This window comes from Apteryx mantelli, chromosome 4 (genome assembly GCF_036417845.1).
Source record: "Apteryx mantelli isolate bAptMan1 chromosome 4, bAptMan1.hap1, whole genome shotgun sequence".
Classification (NCBI taxonomy): Eukaryota; Metazoa; Chordata; class Aves; order Apterygiformes; family Apterygidae; genus Apteryx; species Apteryx mantelli.
In genome coordinates this window covers 33216538-33235971 of record NC_089981.1, presented here as the reverse complement: position 1 = coordinate 33235971, position 19434 = coordinate 33216538, and positions in this window count along the sequence as shown.

Below are 19434 nucleotides of genomic sequence, written 5' to 3'. Positions count from 1 at the left end.
TAATGTCAGATAGCATTATTTATCTGCTTAATATGACTAAAACCGTTAATTGCTGGGAGCCATAATTCATCCCAGCAGCATGAAAATCCATTTTGTGCCTATCTTGTCAGTTATTTCCAATTTTCTTAATGAATTGTGATGTAGTGAAATTCTGTTGGGGAATGTATTTATATATTTCCAAATGCAGGTTCTATGTGGTCACTCTTATTACATAGATCCTCCATTAACTACATGTTTTTATTATGCCTATGCCACAACTTATCAACGGTGCATTTTTCTTTACTTAAGATATCTGGAATAGCCATTATTATTGCACATACAGTTTTAATTATTAGAATTTATGAAATGAGCTAAGTGGCTAATGTTCATTGTCTTATATTTCCGTTTAATGATTCAATCAGGTTAAATCTGTCTCCTATTCCAATCAAGATACTGTACGTAACTCCCTGAGGAAAGGAAAATGCAGCTCATCCTGATCTAATTACATTTATACAAGTATATTAAAATAGTTGCATAATGCTTTGCTATTCGAAATACAGAAGCTGCTCTTGATCCGAGTGAAGTTAATAGCAGAACTCCAAGTCACTGTATAGAAGGAGCAAGGCCCCAGCCATCCAAAGACAAGTGGAAGAATAATAGGACAGTGGGACTTGAGGTTAGAAATAACGTTATGACTATCAGGTCCTGATTCTGATCTCCTTATTACTACTTAGTGGTAACTTTTAAGAGTTTACCCTAATTCTTACTCACGTAAGATCATGTTTAGGGCGTCAGTCTATTTCAAGGAAGACAGTATCTAAGGTTCTACTTAGCCACTCTACTGCAGGATGATTGTGTGTCCTTTCTAGACAGCGAGTTACCATTAGCAAATGTGACCAGCAAAATATAACTAGGCAAGCAAACTGTTACAGGGTGGCAGAAGGGGCCAAGGAAAACATTTCAGAGCCAAAGATGTTGCAAAACCTGGTATGGCTTGTACTCAAACACTTGGAAGTATCCACCAATAATAAGCGATATTCTCTTTTTTCATCTCTAAGTCAATGTGTGCTATATTACATTTACTATGCACAGCAAGGAGCTGGTTAACCAAAGTTGCTAATTACAAAGGAAAAATTTAGGATTATTTTCCACTGAAGTTTCAGGCACTGCTGTCCTTCAAACCCAGTGGTAGATAGATTATTCTGAATCTGATGATATTTAAAACAACCTCAGAGGAAACGTACTAGCTTTCCCATAGTGTGAAACAATGTACAAGGGACATACAGGCATATGTGACAGAGCACAGGCACTTTCACACCTCCATTCTGTCTCTCCACTGCAGGAGGTAAAATCTCTTCAACATATGCGTGTGCCTCCTCTTATGCCAGTCACAAAAATACAACTACCAGTAGCAGCACATGTGCTACTATTCCTGCTGATAATTAAGGGATATCTGTCTTCAGCACAGACACTGGCGGCTCTTGTTAGGGCAGCAGAATTCTGCAGTTCGGTTGCACATTCTGCACACTTGTCATTTTCCTTGCCCAAACTCGCCTCAGAACTTGGTATGCAATGGAAATCCTGAAAACTATATATATACCAGTGGAAGAATTTATTTCATAACCATAAAGTTGAATAGTTCTACTATGATTTATATAGCTAGCATTTGCAGTTTTAGTATTTGCTAGCGTTTCAGAGCTGGCCTCACATTTGTGGTGTCTGAAATCACCGCATATCTGAAATTCCAGGACAGCTATATAGAACAAGTCATAGCATGATACTGAATCTGAATAGTAATTAATGGTGACACATACATTAGAAACAACAACGTTTCATCTTATCAACAAAAATTTGGATACACATCAAAAAGCTTTCACAAATTAAGTGGAAAATCATTTCTTTATATGGGAATAGACTGACAACCTTTAAAATGAAAGTCTATTGAACCAATGGGGGTACAAAGACCTAGAGAAAAATTAATACAGCTTTTGAATACGTACCTTAAAATTCTCAGTAAGGCTCCCTGGTGCTTTTGCAGCTGATGTTACAAAACCATGAGTTGATAATCCCATGTATGCATTCTCAAACAGTTCTAATACAGGACTGCCCAAGAAACAGCCATCACTGAGGATGCTGTATCGACACTCAACAGATTCTGGCTGAGTTTTAGGGAAAAATAAAGCTACTCAATTGGCTGCTCTGGTGTGCACTATCTTCTCCACACCTAAGGTCAATGCTGGATGCTAAGGAAACATGATAGGTGTGTGATGTGAAGCCTGAGTGCTCACCATGAATCCCACCGCTGACAAAGTTAATAAAGTGGTTTCAAGTCCACGATACCTAGGAAAGAAAAAAAAGAAATCATTATAATTGTCGATTACTAAACTCCCAGAGCATGGTATTCTCAGGACTGGCGTATCTTTTGTTTGGGTGAAAGTCAGTGAATTTCATGTTTCAGGGAGAAAAAAATTGGAGTTTTAGCATTAGATCAACTGTAAGATAACATGGACATGCCAAAAGAGTATTGACTGGATTGACAAGTTAGACAACCACCCCCCCACCCCCCATTACTCCCAACACACCTTCCCCCCGCCACTTTACATTCAGCTAAATTGCAGTTCTGCTGACGTTGTTTTTGCTGCATCTCACTGGGCCCTAGTTGCTGGGACACAGAAGAAGAAAGGAATGCTAGTTGAGAAGTGCAAAAGAATTCAGACAGCTAAAACTTCCTGAAACCTTCATTTGATAACTAGTAATATATATTAAACATTTTAAAATCATAGAGAGAATTTTGTAAGGAGGTCACAAGTGCATTCCATGGGCAGTAGAAATTAAGGAAAAAAGTGGCTGGAGAGGTCTACTATAATCTAACAAAAATAAAAACTGCTCTTCTCCATCCCTACTCTCCTTTTAGAAGATCAGTTCCAATTTGCATCAATTCCTTCCTAATTCCATTGCCTGAGTCTTACTATTCTTTCTTCTTTGTCCTCAAATTTTAGTCTTTGCTAATGGCATAGACATTACATTTTTGGGAAACCCCAAAGCTCCCAGTCACTGGTAACTTTGAAATGCTTCACACCAAAGAAAGGAAGTTTTAACAACCATTATGTCTGCTCTGAACTGGCTACAGCAAAGTATATTTAAACAAAGAAACCAAATGGAAGAGAATAAAAATAGCATCATTCTGTTCTCATTGATATTCATAAACGAAAAGATGCATAATCTGGAATGTGCAGGTTTACAGTTATACCTGTCTTATCAGTCCAGCTATCATCTTATGAAGCAAATGTTTCCTGCATGGGTGTTTTTTCAATGTAGTTGTGTGACCATTACAATTCTGGGATACCTTCTGAGCTAATATTAACCCTCAAGGCTTTATCCGAGGCTGCGTACTCAGCTTCTTTAAAAAAACCTCCATGTTTTATTGGCTCTTCAATTGCTGCATATTGCTATGTGCAAAACTTGAAAACACTGGATCATCACAAAACAGTTATGAAGTTATTTAAGAATAAAAGGACCTTTCAAAACTTTTGCTACCGATTAACATTAGGTTTACAGAACAGTTAGGCAGACATCTGAATAGATATAATCATCTCTTTTCCCTCTTTTTACATGGAAACCAACTTTTTGCATGTTTGTTACCCCACAGCAAGGAGATTTCATATACAGATTAAAATGGGTCCTCTGGGATGAAAAACACCATATAAATATCAGGTGTTAAATACAACTTAGATCTAAACAAAGTTTATTCAGCTGTTTGTGTATCACAATTAAGAACTTGGGGTAAGGTAGGTTTTTCCCCTAAATCAGACTATACACTGCGATGTTGCACCAAAGGTTTTTTTTTTTCTTTTTTTTTTTTTTTTTTGGAATGTAACTTTGGTGTAAATACAGATTAGCTTAATAGTGGGAGCCTAGATTCCGAACAGAGTCAATGCAGAGAAGCAGGTTCCCCCAAATATTGCTTCAGAAAGTATAACTACGGGTACATAAAGTCAACAGTGCAAATATCCTCCCTTCATGTTTCTGCATGCCTTTATAAGACATACAAACATAATGGAAATAAAAAAGGTAAGATGAAGAGCAACAAAAAATAATACAATGAAATACTGCCTTTAAAATCTACTTTATTCAACTGGAAACAGACATTTTAAAAGATGATAATGCTCTAAAAGCTATTTAACTCAGCAGTCAAATCAAACTGACCAAAATCTAATTTATTCCTTGTCTTGTTTAGCAGATGCTTAAAAGATCAATATAGTTGTCTCTGTAGATCGGCATGAAATATTAACCAGTCTGAGCGTTCTGAAGCTTTTTACAATGTATTCAGCCTCATTAAACATTAAGCAGCCTTGAAATATAAATATAAAATAACTATCAGCTTCCTATCCTTCAGACACAGAACAAAGGTAGCTCAAATGTGGGAAGCGGAGGAAAAATACTAAATGAACTGGGAATTCACCGCCAAGTTAACTTAGGAAAGCTGTCAGTATAAATTGGCTCAATCAGATATGCTTTAAGATAATGAAATATAATATTGCAATATTGGTTTGTGAAACAGAAGAATATCTGCTAAGGAACAAACAATAGTGTGACATTTACAGCATAAGAAATCCATAAAAATATGCCTCTGACCACAAAGGTACGAAGCTTAGGTCCAATCCTCATTTACATTGAGGCTCCTTTCCCCCCCTCATATTCGCTGCAAGACCCACTCCATGGGTTAAGTGAGAATGAGGCCCTGTTCTCTTTTCTCTGCTTTTCATTACTGTCTGATATGTTAAAAAAATATCTGGGCAATACAGTAGAAAAGAGTTTCAGGTTCACTAAATTAAAATGTCAGCTTTACAAATCACTGAAAGTAACCGGACATAAACTGTCAAAATAAGTCAGCGAAACAGTGTGGTTATTGTCAGTATGTAACTCAAGTCTGCAATCCAAAATGTGGCTAAAGGTTACAGACAATATAGCAAGACAGTTCCACTATCATGTAAAAACCAACTAATTTTTCTAAGAATACTGTTTCATTTTAACATATGCAGCACATTTAATATCTTTTTCCCCCCTTTCTCCGCTTTCTGTATTATTACTGCCTACTGATAGCGAGGAATAAAATTCAACCATACATGCTATTGCCTTTACCACTGCACAGCCTGTCAGGGTTTACAGAGAAGCTTTTGCTGTAACTTTCTTATTGCAATTTCTTCTAATATTGTCTAGAAATAAAGATATCAGACCAGGCGGACCAGGGCTAGAATTTATTATAGCCTTCTTCACTCAGTTTGGGAAGACAGCAACAGCAAGAAGCAAAAGTGAGCAGGATTCATTCCCCTGCAAATGTACTAGATTTTGGATGAAGTATACTGAACTCTTAAGTTAGAACTATCAAATTCTCTTATTCAACATGATAAGAATGCCATTAATCAGTCACTGCAAAAAGCATAAGGAGTTGAGAATGAAACCAAGAAACTAATTCTGAACACGTAGAGGCAGAAAAAATATTTTTAAAATGGGTATTTTTAAATTTTTTCAACATAAGCAAGATATCAGTGTGCTCACATAAAGAATAAATGCATCAGACACATTAAGAAATGATATTCAAATAGCATTTGACATTGGACTATTTTTGCTACAATCTCAGAATAGAACTGAAAATACACTTTTGCATTCCACTGCATTACACCATACTTATACATTTTCGCTCCCTATGTGCTGCGCTGTTAACAAGCATTGTTTAGAACAGCATCGCTTAAATGTTTTATACCTATTTGTGTGTCAAATTTTCAGGGGGACTGTGTGGACAGGGTCACACCATCCCCAACAATTTATACATTTTAAAATTAAGTGGAAAATGCATTTAATGGGAAAGAATTATACACGTTATACACATACACTTTGTTCATATTGTGAACAAAGCCTGGTACTTTGCAGCCAAGTCCAAGGGACAAGTCATAACCTAACCACAATATGGGCAAGGGGAAGACAAGCAAGGCCTTGGATTTCCTTTACTCTCTTCCGTTGCGGACTGCCCCACCTTACTCCTAGTAAAACTCAGAACAATCTTAGATGAACAGAGCCTTGCACTACCTGAGTGCCACTCTCCCCTTCCGTATTAAGCTCTTTTTTGATGCACTGAATAAACAGAGCTGCTTCCTCCGGTCCACCCCGCAGAGCCAGTCATGCACAGAGTCTCTCTTTATCATTTCTTCCTGCCACAAAGGAGCGCGAAGGAGTCATAATGGGGTGCATGGATCAGGGCGCAGGATGCAGAAGGGAATGCACAAAACTCCTGTCACAACTGCTAAGCAGCACCATGAGGAGTCTCATTTGCTGCTTTAATCCGAGTGCTGTGCCTAAACTGCTGGTCCTGCAGGTTGTTCTGGAAGGAAGGTAATTTGACAACAGTCGAGCTTTTGATACCACAGCACAACACAGAAGAATGAAGCAAGAGAGAGTTTTCTTGCTGAGACTGCCACAGCTCTTTTACCCCAAAATCCTCTTCTCTCAGGGCTATGCTCACTCATGCATCATCCTTACACCTTTCTGAGCTTCTGGTATATAGGAAATAAGCCAACCGCTGGACTTACAGGGTCACCCTAAAGTGCTCTCAGATTGGCACAGAGGCTTAGGGTAGAAATAGCAAGCACAAAGATGGGGGATGTGCAGGCAGCAAGGGCACTGCAAAGGCAGAGGTGAACTTAACTTACCCAATTGCTCTCCAACCATATCTGGAAAACTATGCTTTGCACAGATGAAATCAGTCTCACTTTTTGTGCTCTGCCCCCTTTGAAAATCTGAGAGAGGAAGGAAAAACACTAGTGCCATATTTGCTGTAAATAGCAACTCATGCAAGGTGTAACATTGGCTTTGATCAAGTTCCAGTTAAACTTTTCTTAGCAGTCTATCCAAATCCAATTTCTGGAATGCATTCTTCGAAGTCTCGCAGATTGCTTTTATACAAGACTTGTCCATCTACACAGCTGAAACTTATCAGGCCCTCATTACTCATATCCCTATTACAACAATATCCCACTCCTGACAACTGCAAGCTTGTGCCACACACACTCAGCTTGGAGCAGTACTGCAAAGCAGTGCCAACAACATCCCTCTGCTCACAACCAACTCCAAGCAGCTTGTCTTGCTTTCAAAGCTCTTCACAGCCTACAGCCCCCAATATCCATGATCTCATGTCCAGGGTTGAAAGTTTTATTCCTTTGACCCACAACATCAACGGTCCATTTATTAAAGAGCAAATGGAAGCCAAAAATTTTGTGCATTTTCTTCCATGCTGTTCCTTGTATTTGAGAGCAACTTCTAAATTTCTAATTACCTAATAATACTCTTCCAAAGTTCTCCTCAGTCACAATAGCTTCCAAAAAATGTAACTCTTAGCCAATCAGCATGTTATGGTGTTTGCCTATCAGCAAGACAAAATGGAGAGGAAGAGAGGAAGCTCTCTAATAGACCAACGGACGTTTCAGATGGTGGGGAGGAAGAAACGTCTTGGGTCCACCAGCCCTCTTATGGGTGTTCACCACGGCTTCACAGTGCACTCTGCCTCTTGTCTCCTCCTGGGTGCCTTCTCCTTTCTTGTGTTGTAAATTCTTTGGCAATGTCTTTTGGTTCAGTGCTGATACAGTGCTTAGCACAGTGAAATCATGCCTCCTGACATGGATTCCTAAGAGTTACAGTAATACAAGTAATAATACAATCACAGTTTCAACTTTATTTGCCTAAAATTCATACCTCCCAACCACCAAACCATGAAGAAATGGCATATGACAGAGCAAACAATCACACAGATCAAAATGGCATACTGCAAATGCATTGACCCTCAGCTAGTGTGAACTGGTATGGCTCCAAAAAATGTAATTTTTTCTCTCTCAATGTAGCTATGCTCCCACAGGCACTGCTTAAAATAAATTTGGCTTTAAACAATCCTCCAAGACAAAAAGGAAGAGAGTAAAGTAACCTTACGTATTTTTTTTTGCTGCTGTTGAGGATACATGTAAAGGATTCGTATGCAATAGCACATGAAAGAGAGATGAGGAAGCAAATTATTCAGCCATTTGGATTAAAACAGAATAAAAATGTTCACGTATATGCAAATTCCCTTCCTGAAGGCCTATAAAGAAATCCTGGTACTGTTGTAGCTTTCCCTTGTCTCTAAAATGGAAAAATCTATTGAAGATCAAGACAAGGACATATTAAAGGGCAGCAAGAATTCTATCAAAACATTTCAATAGAAATATGAAAAATCTTTTGGAACTGCCTAATAGAAATCTGTGTCCTCCTGAAAAGCCTTTGAAACTCCTACTACAGGTCACTGAAAAGAATGCCTTTCTGAAGCAGATAATCTTCTCCTAATAAAACAAAACTTTGTTCTTTAAGAGCTAAATGACTATTTGATATATATGTAATTGGATACAAGCATGAATAGAACACAGAGGAACTACCAGCAGCAAAGTCACTTGATCACCGATTATCTTAAAATGTTTTATATTCTTCAGTATGTTTTTGTTTTCATAAGGCATTGTTGCAAACAGGCTGGAAAAAACTAATTTGAACTAACTATTGTTGAGAAATGTTAATGTGAAATGGGAGGCATTTAAAGAATAGTAACAGACTTTAAAATGTACATTCATTCCAGTAAATCAGTGTCAAAATGACAAGAGAAGCCAACATGGCTCAAGACAGATATATGGAACAATACATAAGATAAACAAAAAAGCTCATCTTCTGTGGATGGTTTCAAAAGAAGTGAAAGATTTGATTAAGTATTAAAAGAAAAAAAGCTAGAGCAAATGAAACAAAACCAAAAGCAAATCATACAACTAAAAATCTCTTAATATGAGAATTTAAAAAAAAAAAATCAGGACACACAAAGAGAATTAGACACTTTTCAGAATGAGAGTGAAAGCGATCAGACTAGAACAGTAACTACCAGAAATATTTTAAAAAATGATTTGCAACTATTCTAAGATATAACTGTATCTTGGGCAACATACCTGAATATTCCTGTAAGGGAGTTTTAAGGGTCTTTTCCACCTTTACTGCTTTCTTGTATCACTGCAGATTAGGTACTCACTGAAGGTGAGTGCTATGACTTGCTCACATTCATGCAAACAGTGAATGAACAGCCAAGGTGCTCACTGCTTGCCTGAATGCCAGTCTAAGCACCACCAGTGCATAATCAACATCACCTCTGAAGCAAGAGATGCTTCTGAGGGGCAGCTCCTTCCCTTGTTTTTTGCAGTTTTTGCACCACATCCTCATTCAGCCTGAGGTGTAAGGGTGCTTCTCGCAGACCCTGCTTCCCTGTAACAGAGTCTCCATCTAAGTGTGGCGACTGCGAGCTGCATGCATATGCCTGGCTAGGGCCCTTCAGAAGCCTTAGCACAGCCCTGGGCTGTAATCCATTGCTCCATGCTCTGTCCTTCCCAGGCTCAGCCCCAGAGTGTTGCCAGCTTGTTCCCTCTTGTTGAGGTTACAGCAGATGGCACAGATGACATGGACTATATCAGCCCTTTAAAACCACCACTTCACACCAGGTTAGTGCTGCAAAGTGGCATTAGCAGACCCACCTAGACCTTTAACCTGGAATAATGAGAAAAAGTGAAAAGGTAAAATTTGTTAATGGTAACTGAGCTCTACTGAAATCAAGAGAACTATGACAGCAGCGGCTTTGGCACCATTTGTCTAAATCAAAGTAAACTTCCGAGAAATATTTAAAGTTACCAGCATATTGGGTCTTCTGTAGATTTTTCTCAATCTTTCTGCAAGACTTCCCCAAAATTTGACTTCACATGTAAACAAGAGCTAAAACCTAAAAAACCAACCAAACAAAAAAACCCCCACAAAACTTTGCTGCTATTTTAGTCTGAGCTTTCTAACTTTGATTAGCCAGCTAAACTAAGGATTCATGCACCATATTGATATATCCTGGTGAGTCAAAAGAATTTACTGTTTTATCCACTGGTAATATAATCTATGCCAACCCTTTTCCTGATACAACTTGGTTTTCTTTCCCCGTCAGTTCAGCTGTAGCAGCTGCTCCCTCATATTGTGCCTTGCTACCTGAATGGTGCATGCAAGGGAGTAAGGGAGTGACTTATGCCCCCCCCCTTTTTTTTTTTTTTTTTTACAAAAGGATGTACAGTTATAACTGAGCCCTAAGGAAGCACACAGACTAGACATCAGATATCCAAGAGAGCAAAAAGAAAGAGGAAACAGAAATTGAGAGAAGTCTTCACTGACACTTAACAAGTTCATATAGTTCAACAGAGATCCCTGAAGACAAGAAAGAGACCATCATAATGCCATTAGTTAAGGGAAAGTTTAGAGAAACTGAAAATGTATGTACAGAAAGCTTAAAAATTGTTTTAGGAAACCAAGTGAGGGAAACACTTTAAACAAGCACACCAGTGATTCAGTTAAGGGTTTCAAAGATGCCTGTAGGAGAAAATCTCCAAGGATACTACCACTAGGATAGACAAAGGGAGGCAGTGGGGACCTGATGTGGACATGTTCAGAAGCATCGCCCAAGTTTAGTGGAAGCCAAATGCATGAAAATATTTAGAACAGCAAACCTATTCCAGAAATGTGTACAAAGCACATAATATAAGCTTTGTTTAATCATATCTCAATACAAAAAATGGGCTAGGCTAATAATTTTGCACACAGAAACAGCACTGAAATGCAAAGAAAAAGAGGCCTTGATTAATTGGGGGGTGGGGGAGGGAGAAGAGATAGATCATTTACTCTTTGATAAAAGAACCTGAATGTTTGTTAAAGAGAAGATGCAAGTCCTCTTAAGAAAAACAATCTGCTAGTTAATCTATCAGAGTCCAGATTGCAGGCAAACGAGGTAGAGAAAAAAAAATCATAAGGAAAGCTGATTAAAATTATTAATCAAGAATTACACTTGGATTGACCAAGCACTTGCCAAGAGAAAGCATACATACCACTCAGTGTAAATAATATGATCAGTGCAATTCTTTTTGGTAAAAAACACCTTCTTTTAACAAAGATGTCAGCCTTTTGGGTTTTTTCTTTTTTTGCAACTTAACAATAAACCAGAATATGGAATGAAAAAGAAAGCAAATTTCATCATTAAGAACCTGCTTTTCCAAAACAGGGTTACAATTTCCCTGGAAGCTCAAACTGCACTGGTATTACCCATCCACCAATTAATGTGCATTTTGTAGTCCCCATTCTGGGCTCCTCACTTAAGTGCAGACTTATTCAGCAGAGAAATCTAAGAGCTTCTGTCTCCATCGCCACTGCCACCAACTCCTGCACCACGTACTCCCATATCCATTCTCCATGGTCATAGCTGCATGGCCTTCATTTAAAATTAAGTCTGCATTTGCTACAGCTTCATTCACAGGGCATGTGAGGTTTTACTTTAACTATAAGCCTTTAGCTCTAGCAGCAGTCTCATGCTTTTAGCTTGGAGGAATTCAGTCCGATTTCCCATGCGTCAAACAAATGTCAGTGGTCACATAAAGAGACAACGTATGAATCTAGAGGAGCATAAAACCTGGGGAGGAGGAAGGGAGAACAAACAGCTACCACCACCACCACAAACAGTAAGCCAAAGCAAGCCATTTAATGTGGTTTAAAAATGCTGACTGCACAGTACTGGCTTCATCCAGTATCAATCAAACCCTGAAACAAATATTTAAAGGTATACTACTCAGCTATTTGCTCAAAAAAGTAAATGCAAGTATGGTCTTTTCCTGAAGACTGTTTTCTAAACAAGATGACAACGACATTGCAAAACAACTAAAAATTCAGTACGACTGAACATAGTTCGATTGCTTTATAACAATACCACATACAAATATTCCTAAATGTCATCTCTTCATTTAGCAGTAACATTCATAACCAGAGCCCATCAGCTTGACTCATGTTGGCAGAGGTAGGAGGGCAGGGGAATGGCAGCAGATGCGGTTCTGCACATTCCCCTGTGGCGAGGCTGGTTATCCCGTTCTGTCCTCATTCTTTGGCACTGGGTACAGCCTGCAAAATAATGGCCTCAGCAACTTCTTAGGGCCACTCGCTGTTATAATCTGTATAATAAGTATTAGTTTAGCGTTTCGTATGGAAAGTTAATCCCCTAATAACATTTCAAATTACCGAACAGTGCTTGGATAAATCATAGCCACCATTCAGAAACCTGTGCTGCAATCAGCTACACAAGATATACAGCTTTCTGTAATTAGTGTGCACCTTTCAGACTTGGCTAATTACCTCTTATGAATTAAAATGTTTTTTCCCCCCACCAGCCACCATACTCAAGAGAGGGGGGAAAAAAAAAAAAGAAAAAAAAAAGATAAGCTCTATACTTCTAAGGCAGCTGAAAATCCGGTAAGATAATGTCACTGATTTGGTTATTTCCAGGTGAACATCAGGTTATTCAGCCTAGGTGAATTTAATGATTCTGGACAGGTTGTGCAATGAATCCTCCTATAAATCATTTATAATTGCAAACATAAAAATTAAAAATCAGTCTGAAGAGAGAGATAACATAGTATTAATGATGGAAAGCAGTAATCAATAGATAGTAGTGCTGCCATTTTAATCAAGGCCATTTGATGGCCTCATGGGGATAGCACTAGGATTAAGAGGCTAGGGCCTCTAATCTGCTGTCATTTTTAATGACTACATGTGATTAACATAAACATGTTTCTAATATACAGGCATAAAAGCATCAGAGCTTTTCTCCCTAACACGATTTTTTGTTACTTTCCTTAGAAAGACTGATCTATTTCAATTGCAACCTGGCTTTCCAAGCCTCCTCCCCATTATCAGTTTCCAGCTGGCTCTTACCCCTGGGCTGAACCAGGTATTACAAGATTTGTTTGCGTAAGTATGCAAAGCTGGCATTTTGAATGATGCAGAATATTTTTGGTTCTAAATTCTTTGGGTAGAGACCATCTTGTGTTATACGTATGAGTGCTAATCAGCTCAACAAGGCCGTGATCTTCCACTCATAAATGCAGTCAGAACAACCTAGATCAGTCAGAGGTTTAAGCCCCAGTTAAATGCGAGTTAAACGTTTTGGTTCCCTGTTCAGTCAGTGGAGGGACTTCAACATCCCAAGGGCCTGCCTGTGCAAAGGACTGTCACTCTCATACATTAAAATACAACCACAGGCTCTCCAGGGTGGAGGCACCTCCCTTTTACTCTACTAGCCTAGCAGTGAAAGGACTGGGTACCCGAGAGCTGGAGGAACTCCTTTCCACCCTCTGCCCCTTGCTTGGGGCGCCATGGCCCTCCAGGGCAGGCCGTGCTCCTTACCCCTCCTCTGGGAGCGGTGGCACGGCACAAGTTGCAGGGGACAAGCAGCACAAAAAGCAAAAGGATGATCAACTCTAGACCAGTGACAAGGGCACTCCTCAAGGCAGATAGACCATGGGCTCTGGCCCTTTAACACTGGCTATGCACACAGCATTTAAAAAAAAAAAGAAATTATTTGATATAATGAAGCAGGACAGGACAGATCTGAGGGCAGTGGTTTCTCCCTATCCTCCTTGGTAACTAGCACATCAGACTAACAGTGACTATTATACACCAAAGCTGCAAAACCTGCCACAGCCACAGCACGACTCCATAAATAACTTTCATACCTTGCTGGGGAAAAGACCTTTTCTGCAGCATTTTCTCCTGGGTCCTTGGAGCAGCTTACCTGCTCAGGTAGCACTGACTTTTTGGACTATTCCTTAGAATACCAATTGAAAAATACAGTTTTACTTTCACACTGAAAGAAGGGTTTATGTAACCCTTACTGGGCAAAAAGTGGATTTGAGAGAGTTTTCCCTTCACTGTAGCAAAGAGCTACACACAGCAAGAAGAATGCACATGTCCCCTGACCTGGTTTAAATAGGTTTCGTCACCTATTAGCAGAAGACAGTCATCTTCATGGAGCTCATCTGATGAAGAAATTCTGCATTTTTTTAAAATAAGTACATTTGAATTTACCACTATTTGTAGTTTTTAATAAGTTTTGCCTCCTTTTATTTTAAACAAAGTCTTTTTGGAATATTAGCTGTGCCAAAAGGAAAAATGAAAAGCCATACTACAGACTTCCAGATTTGGAGATGGCTTGAATTTGAATCTAGGGGCCAAACTCATCTACTTTGTCTTGTATGAAGTCTAGAGCCAAGATTAAGACCAGAGTTTTTCTGGTCTTCACTTTTGATAAGATTCAACTCTTCTGACATTAGCTGCTTTTATCAGATTTTGGCTTCAGATGAAACATTACCTTGCAGGTACATTCATACATCCAAATGACTAACTGCCACTGTTGTACCTGTTAATTATCTCAGGCCACAGCACTCTGTACATAATGAATCATGGACAAAATATGATGGATTTTTTCTTTCTTTAATTTGGCTTCTAGGTCAACATTTTCAGAAATCACCACTTGCTCTGCGGAAAGTTAAGGCATAATCAGCCTGGAACACCTTGGGTTGTTTTGTTTAGATACTCAGTTATTTGCAGCTCCCAATGACTTTAACTAGAAATGTGAGAGCAACCATAATTAAAAAAAGATCAGGCACAAGCTGCTTTCAAAATCCATCACTCCAAAAGCTCAGAAATTATTAAACAAATATGGACATGATGCCTGAAGAAAAAACTGAGTCCTATTCCTGGGAAAATCACCTACTGTTGCTCCAAGCCATTGTATTTTATTTTAACTTCCTCCTACTCGTCATGGGACAAAGGTATTGAAATGTTTGCATGGTATCACATTAATATCATATCAGTCTGTTCTTTTCTCATGTGATAGTGAAGTGTAGTCACGTTAGCACATTTCATTGTAAGTTAGTAAAAATGAACATTAATATGACCTGATACTAATCCACCATGACAGAAAATTCCTAATACGATAAAACTTTCATATCATATTAGTAGAAAAAAGTCAGTTCCTGCCTGTTCCAGGTCACTTTCAATGTTGCCTTTGAGCATAAAGTAACAGCAAGAGTTTGTCTGTCTGTAAAATGGTCCCTAATGCAGTTCAATAGCAAATTAAAAATGATAATCCGCTGTACCCTCTTTTCTAATGTGTGCAGCTTAGCCTATGTAAGAGACCTCTCAAACACATCATATCAATTAGCCTTCATTTCTAAGTTTTAACTCTGAGTTACTCTTGTAAAGAAGAGCAATTTCTTTTTAAATGGTCTTCTTTCTGTTTACTAAACTTAAAAAGGCTGCAGAAATAAATATTTGGGTCAACATGACTCCTCTCATCTTCTTAACCAATCTTTTAAAGGGAACGGTCAACCCCTGGCAGCATGATCAATGAGTCCTTCAAAGCAAATCCCAAGTAAACAAATAATTACTGTTTCTCCACCACCATCACCCCCTTACCAAGAACGTGGTAAAGGTCTGGACAGAAGCAGAGCCAACACGAGCTCACCACTGGCTCAGGAAGAGCATGCAGCCACATTAAATGAGGCAGCTCAGGGAAGCTCAGGCCAACAACCATATTGGTTACACTACCTGGTTTGAACATTACCATCAATTCTTCAGATGTTTAAATCATACTAAATTCTTAGAACTGCAACAATTTACAGAAGCTGAAAATCTGATCCCACATGTTCACAGCCTCTGGGATACCTTTGCTGGTTTGGGACAGGATTTGATGAGCAGTCCTCCATTCTGTGAGACCAAAGTGATAAGTCTAATCTAAAATATCATCTAAACAAGAAAGTGCTTCTTGGAACTTGCTGGGCATTTCCCAGAAATGGATACAAGATTTGAAAGAAACACCACCAACTTATTAAAAGGCTTTGTAAAGTCTTCGTTAAGGTGAGGCTAAATGATAATTAGATATATTTCCTTTGTTTCTCATGACCCAAATGAAGAACACTTCGGACCATACTGTCACCTGGTGTAAGCTAGGTGTAATTTAAATCCAGAGCTCTATGCCAACTTCCATCAAGCTAAGATCTGGCTTTCTCAATGTAGTCTCTTCTGCATTGCATTTTCATTACCCTGCACTGCGTGAGCAGCAGTACAATCAGGTAGTCCCTACAGCTGCAAATACTGAGCTTTCTTATATAGGCTGCATAATTCAGAAATTTAAAATTAGTGCTACAGAAAATTTAATTTTTCAACATAGATGTTTATTTTTATCGACAGAAATATATCCAAGCAACAAAATACAAAGAATCTACTTGCTTTACTTTTCCTCTAGAAAATGAGAGGAATGAAGAGTTCAATTTATCTGCTGCGGAACAATACTGAAGACTATTTGTGCTATGGCTTAACTTAGTCTACAGAATGTCCCACAAGTCAAGCAGTATAATATTTACTTCCGTTTGTTTTTTAACTCTAGTTAATGGATATACTTCTGTGTTGAAGACATTAAAAAAATTCCAAAACTTTTAAATAAATTTACTTCACTGCTGTACCCTGAAGGAAAAAAAGGTGTGTGGGGAGGAAGCAGGAATGGCCAGGTTACAACAACAACAACAAAAAGAGAGTAATTTTCAGCTATGTTATTGCCTGTGAAATATTACAAGTGCAAAATGTAATTACCTTAATGCTATTTTTGATATCATATCAGCAAATTACACTGAGTCCCTACTGTGACACTTATATCAGGGTAAGAATTATCCTGTTGTGAGTGTCGATCCCAGGGGAAAATGAGGCAGCATAAATGGCTGTGATTCTTGAGCAATTAGCTGCTTTGAGGCTGCAGACACTCTTATTTAAAAGATACTTATGGAATGTTTAACCTGTAAACATCTAGAACATTTACCTCCTATTTGTTTTTTTCAGTAATTAAGCCTCCGGGGGATCATCCTATGTAACAAGCATTTCTTCCTTATTTTGCCACCCATTTTTCTTTTTAATCATGAGAAAATCCCTTTCTGCTATTAAAATACACACCGTGAAATTTGGAATTGTTTGTAATAACTATGTCTTTCCATTAGTACTAATACTCTAATGCCACAGGACAACCATGTAATGTGCTAAAGGATTATATAACTTCATGTTGAGCAAAAAGAAATTACAAATTCAAAAGACCTTTGGGAGATAGTTTTTTTCCAGTCATCAAAGTTCTTGAAGATGAAGAATTATTGAGGGATGAGAGAAATATGTACCATTACAGCTCATTTCATATCCTAAGTATTTACTCTAGAGTCAGACACAGCTTGGCCTGCAAGAGCTAAGAGCACAGACAGCTGGATAAGGCAAAGCCTACATTCACACATGACAATAAAAGATATAGGATGTAAAGCAGCTTCGCAGTAGTGCACCAAAAGTATACACAGCTCTTCAGGAAAGTTTTATACACATAGCAAGAGGAAAGGGATATAATATTAGTGCAACAGTGCCATTTCAACACTAAATTATTCAACAACATCTATGATCACTGCTTTAAATTTCAAACTTGATAAGCTTATACATTGTAACCAAAATTCTGGATGAATCTAGACCTTGTATTTTTCCATGAATCTGAACCAGTAAGAGCCAGTCAGCGATGTAACTGAAAGTGAAGCATAAATACAAAAGCCACCTTAAAATTTTTAAAAAGATTGTGTGTACTTTCAACATCATTTTCACCTCTAAGCACAAATGGGAAATCAATCCAGAAAACTTTCCTCTAGGCAAAAGCAGTAACTTTCTGTAACATTAGTTTACAGACAAAACGCAACATTTAGCTTCTCCAAGAACTGTAAATAAGTCATTCTTCCCCCCAAAACATCAGTTTCATGCCATACATAAACATCAGCTCAACATCTCCAGATTTCTGATATACTGTGTAATTCTAATAAAAGTCATTCTTTTAAACCAGCCTGAATTACAGCTATTAGAGCACTTCCATCATTTTACCACTGAAGCAAACTGGAAGTATATGCTTTGGTAAAAAGGGAAATTATTGAATTGTTAAAGGCTTTATATAATACATACAAGGCTCACAATATTATTCATATGCATGCTAAGTTATTCAACCATCTTCCTTTTACCATGATTTCCTTCATTTAATTCCAGTTGCCATACCAGTAAACTGTTCTGGCTAATACCTGCTGATTTTTCTTCTTTAGTGAACTCTCTTTACCAGATGTTATCTTCTGATTGAAAACAGTAATGAAAGGATCATCACTAGATATAACATTATGTGAAATATAGTTACAGTAGTTAGAGCTTTACTCCCTGCCTTTGTAATACACTGGCAAATGCAGTAAGCTCTGTTCCAGCTGTTGGGAATTTTAAATACAGACCTTGGTGTGTTATTATGAACTGTACCTGTGTCACTGGAACTGCTACAGAACTGTGTGCTGCTTGTGCGAAGGGCACGATAGAAGGGCAAGACTGCCTTACATCATGTTTGTGAATAGTGAACTTACACAAAACTTCCTTTTTTCCCTGGAAGGATCAGGGAGCAAGATTTTTTTCCTGCTTTTGATAGCACAAAACATTTGAAAACAACAAAAACAAAAACGATGCACAATTGTGGTTTCTACTGAAACCCTCCTGCATTCTTCCTTTCACTTGCCAACGGCATCTCAGAATCACGAGGGCCCTGTAATCCCAGTTCGAAGTTATGAAGCATAACACATTTTTCTCAGTACTACAAAGACTATGAAAACCAAAGATATTACACTTCACTACATTTTTCCACTAAGTATCTGAATAAAAGGTGTCATATTCATTTCTTTATATGAATCCTGACATCACTGCCCATAAAATACAAGGTCAAATTCTCTTCTAGTGGTCACTGGAGTTAACATAGTCTACCCTGGCAGAGAAAAAGGATGAGTTAAGTGAAAAATTACTCAATCTAATGCAATCTTTTGAAACAGTATATGCCTGGAAACCTCAATAATCCAACCAAGTACTCTTAGGTATACCAAGAATTGTGCAAGGCTATGTTTAACATCCGCCTGAGAAGTACAGTTAACAACAAATACTTGAAAACTACCTAAAACCAATGGTATATTAATAAAAACTATATAAAACTATGAAAAATATACACAAAAACACAAAAGCTATATGTCTTCCTTGCAGTTTAAATTGCTTGAAAATAACTGTGATGGAGACACAACACATCATAACTTTGTTACATTACAGAAAGAAAACAGACTCATCAGATATGTTTCTATAGCTCCCAGATTGCTGACAACCACTCACACATATGGAACACGGGACAATCAAGAAATACATGCAAATATGCCCTGCTTGGTCACTAAGACAAGCTTCCTATAATCCATATTAGTAAGATCTGTGGCAGGGAGATGCACAGTTCTGGAAATAAATTCACTAAACACTTTAAATCAACCTACTATCATTGCAGAAATTTATAAGACAAAAAGGATTACAAAAAGCATTATCTGCCATTATGCTCTTCCACTGCTAGAATCTCTATTTTTGCATAAGGCTGACATTAAAAGGGGCAGAGCATGTTTCATAGGAATCATGTGACTAAATCACCAC